We start from the raw sequence: 4,398 nt of genomic DNA, 5'->3' as shown, positions 1-4,398 counted from the left end.
AAGGATTTGAGAAGCTACTGAAAATATTGAAGAAGAAGCTTCCAAACGATAACGAATTGCCCGACAGTACATACGCAGCAAAGAAGGTCGTATGCCCTCTAGGATTGGAGGTGGAGAAGATACATGCATGCCCTAATGACTGCATCCTCTACCGCGGTGCATACAAGGATCTGAACGCATGCCCGGTATGCGGTGCGTTGCGGTATAAGATCAGACGAGATGACCCTGGTGATGTTGACGGCGAGCCCCTCAGGAAGAGGGTTCCTGCGAAGGTGATGTGGTATGCTCCTATAATACCACGGTTGAAACGTCTGTTCAGAAACGAAGAGCATGCCAAGTTGATGCGATGGCACAGTGAGAACCGAAAGAAAGATGGGAAGTTGAGAGCACCCGCTGACGGGTCGCAGTGGAGAAAAATCGAGAGAAAGTACTGGGATGAGTTTGCAAAGGACCCAAGGAATGTATGGTTTGCTTTAAGCGCGGATGGCATTAATCCTTTCGGGGAGCAGAGCAGCAATCACAGCACCTGGCCCGTGACTCTATGTATGTATAACCTTCCTCCTTGGATGTGCATGAAGCGGAAGTTCATTATGATGCCAGTTCTCATCCAAGGCCCTAAGCAACCCGGCAACGAAATTGATGTGTACCTAAGGCCATTAGTTGAAGAACTTTTACAGCTGTGGAATGGAAACGGTGTACGTACGTGGGATGAGCACAGACAGGAGGAATTTAACCTTAAGGCGTTGCTGTTCGTGACCATCAACGATTGGCCCGCTCTCAGTAACCTTTCAGGACAGACAAACAAAGGATACCACGCATGCACGCACTGTTTAGATGACACTGAAAGTATATACCTGGACAAATGCAGGAAGAATGTGTACCTGGGCCATCGTCGATTTCTTCCGACCAACCATCAATGTCGAAAGAAAGGCAAGCATTTCAAAGGCGAGGCAGATCACCGGAAGAAGCCCGCCATGCGCACCGGTGATCACGTGCTTGCTATGGTCAATGATTTACACTACGTAATCTTTGGAAAGGGTCCCGGTGGACTAGCTGTTCCGAATGACGCTGAGGGACACGCACCCATGTGGAAGAAGAAATCTATATTTTGGGACCTACCCTACTGGAAAGACCTAGAGGTCCGCTCCTCAATCGACGTGATGCACGTGACGAAGAACCTTTGCGTGAACCTGCTAGGCTTCTTGGGCGTGTATGGGAAGACAAAAGATACACCTGAGGCACGAGAGGACCTGCAACGTTTGCACGAAAAAGACGGCATGCCTCCGAAGCAGTATAAAGGTCCTGCCAGCTACGCTCTTACGAAAGAAGAGAAAGAAATCTTCTTTGAATGCCTGCTCAGTATGAAGGTCACGACTGGCTTCTCGTCGAATATAAAGGGAATAATAAATATGCCAGAGAAAAAGTTTCAGAACCTAAAGTCTCATGACTGCCACGTGATTATGACACAACTGCTTCCGGTTGCATTGAGGGGGCTTCTACCGGAAAACGTTCGATTAGCCATTGTGAAGCTATGTGCATTCCTCAATGCAATCTCTCAGAAGGTGATCGATCCAGAAATCGTACCAAGGCTAAGGAGTGATGTGGCGCAATGTCTTGTCAGTTTCGAGCTGGTGTTCCCACCATCCTTCTTCAATATCATGACGCACGTCCTAGTTCATCTAGTCGACGAGATTGTCATCCTGGGGCCCGTATTTCTACACAATATGTTCCCCTTTGAGAGGTTCATGGGAGTCCTAAAGAAATATGTCCGTAACCGCGCTAGGCCAGAAGGAAGCATCTCCATGGGCCATCAAACAGAGGATGTTATCGGGTTTTGTGTTGACTTCATTCCTGGCCTTAACAAGATAGGTCTCCCTAAATCACGGTATGAGGGGAGACTGACTGGAAAAGGCACTCTGGGAAGAGACTCAATAATATGCAGGGACGGATATTCTTGGTCTCAAGCACACTACACAGTTCTACAGAACTCTACCTTGGTGACCCCGTATGTCGATGAACACAAGAACAGTCTGCGCTCCAAACACCCGGAGCAGTGCGACGACTGGATTACATGTGAACACATCAGGACTTTCAGCAGTTGGTTGGAAACACGTCTCAGAGGTGACAACACTGTTTGTGATGAGTTGTACTTGTTGTCCAGGGGACCATCTTTGACTGTATTGACTTACAAAGGATACGAGATAAATGGGAATACATTTTACACGATCGCCCAAGATCAAAAGAGCACCAACCAAAACAGCGGTGTCCGCTTTGATGCAGCAACCGAGAGCGGAAAGGACACATATTATGGTTACATAGTGGACATATGGGAACTTGACTACGGACCTGATTTTAAGGTCCCTTTGTTTAAGTGCAAATGGGTCAATCTGTTAGGCGGCGGGGTACAGGTAGACCCACAGTACGGAATGACAACAGTGGATCTGAAAAATCTTGGGTACACTGACGAACCGTTCGTCCTAGCCAATGATGTGGCACAGGTTATCTATGTGAAGGACATGTCTACCAAACCGAGAAAAAGAAAAGATAAGGAAGCGAATACATCATACGATGAGCCAAAGCGCCACATAGTTCTTTCAGGAAAAAGGGACATCCTGGGAGTGGACGGCAAGACAGACATGTCTGAAGATTATGAAAAGTTTCATGAAATTCCTCCCTTCAATGTCAAGGCTGACCCAAGCATCCTGATAAACAATGAAGATTATCCATGGTTACGGCGCAATAAGCAAATGACACAAGCGAAGAAAAAGTGAAGACTTTCTCCCGCAATAAGCAAATGCTATGTGGGTGAAATTATGATACCATCCCAACTTTCAACTTTTTCAGAGTTCATTTGAAATGCTTTCATGTCTTATGGTTCGAAACTTTGATACTTCGAAAGTGATTGTCCATTTTGTACACGAAGTGCATCAAGTTTTTGTCGTAACCCTCTCTACTTTTTGGAACATGCTATGTGGGTGAAATGATGATACCATGCCAACTTTCAACCTTTTCAGAGTTCATTTTGAAATGCTTTCCAATTTCAGAGTCATTTAGCTCAAAGAATGAATTAATAGCAAACAGAATGAACTACAAAACTTTTATGAAAATAAAAACAATCAATTAAAATATTATGTTATGATCAACTAAAATAAAACTATAATATTCTTCAATAGCAAAAAGAATATAATTTTTGTGACCTAAAATCAAACTATAAGTATTTAATTGTAAGTATAAATAAAAAATAAATAGCAAAGAAGAAAAAAAATTCTATTTTTATAGTAAAGTTATTCACACAAATTTTATAAAATTCCAATTTAAACTATTCAAAATTTTAAAACTAATGGCACTAACAGAAAGTTTATAATTTTTGTGACCTAAAAGTAAAAAAGAAATCACTAAAAAACTATAAGTATTTAGTTGTAAGTATAAATAAAAAATAAATAGAAAAAAATTCTATTTTTATAGTAAAGTTATTCATAAACTAGTGATTCACACAAATTTTTAAAAATTCAAATTTAAACTATTCAAAATTTAAAACTAATGGCACTAACAGAAAGTTTATAATTTTTGTGACCTAAAAGCAAAAAGAAATCACTAAAAAACTATAAGTATTTAGTTTTAAGTAGAAATAAAAAAATAAAAAAACCAAAAAAATGTAGAAATAAAAAAGAAAAAACCAAAAAAAATGCCACCTACTGGGCCTCCACGGCCTGAATACGACTAGAAACCCTACATGGGCCAGGATTCAGGCCCGCAGAGGCCCAATAGGCCCACAGGCAGTAGCAAGTTTAGGCCCGTAAGCCTGCATTAGAGAGGAGCTCGAATGGGGAGGCACCGCAGCGCTTATAAGCAACTGCCGGCGCCCTTCAGCTAGCGATGTGGGACTACACTTTTGGGCGCGGGCAGCACAAGGGCATTGGTCCCGGTTGGTGGCACCAACAGGGACTAAAGGAGGCATTGGTCCCGGTTCGTGAAACCAACCGTGACCAATGCCCCCCTTTAGTCCCGGTTGGTGCCACCAACCGGGACCAAAGGCCGCCGCTTCCCGCCCTTTGGGCCGCTGAAAATTGGCCTTTGGTCCCGGTTGGTGGCACCAACCGGGACTAAAGGGGGCATTGGTCACGGTTGGTTTCACGAACCGGGACCAATGCTCTGGCTATATAAGCCAACACTTGTGAAATTCTCGATTCAGTTCGATCGATCTCCTCGTCCTCTCCTCCGACGACGCCGCCAGGCTGCTCCTCGTCCTTGTCGCCGCCGAGCCCTCTGTGAGCCCGCGCCGTCCTCGTCGCCGGCATCCCTGAGCCCGCCACCCTCGTCCCCGTCGCCGCGTGCCTCCCCGAGCCCGCCTCCTTGTCCCCGGCCGTCACCGCGTGCCGCCCGGCCCGAGGCTACCGT

This window comes from Triticum aestivum, chromosome 6A (genome assembly GCF_018294505.1).
Source record: "Triticum aestivum cultivar Chinese Spring chromosome 6A, IWGSC CS RefSeq v2.1, whole genome shotgun sequence".
NCBI lineage: Eukaryota > Viridiplantae > Streptophyta > Magnoliopsida > Poales > Poaceae > Triticum > Triticum aestivum.
Note: the sequence above shows the minus strand (reverse complement) of the source record.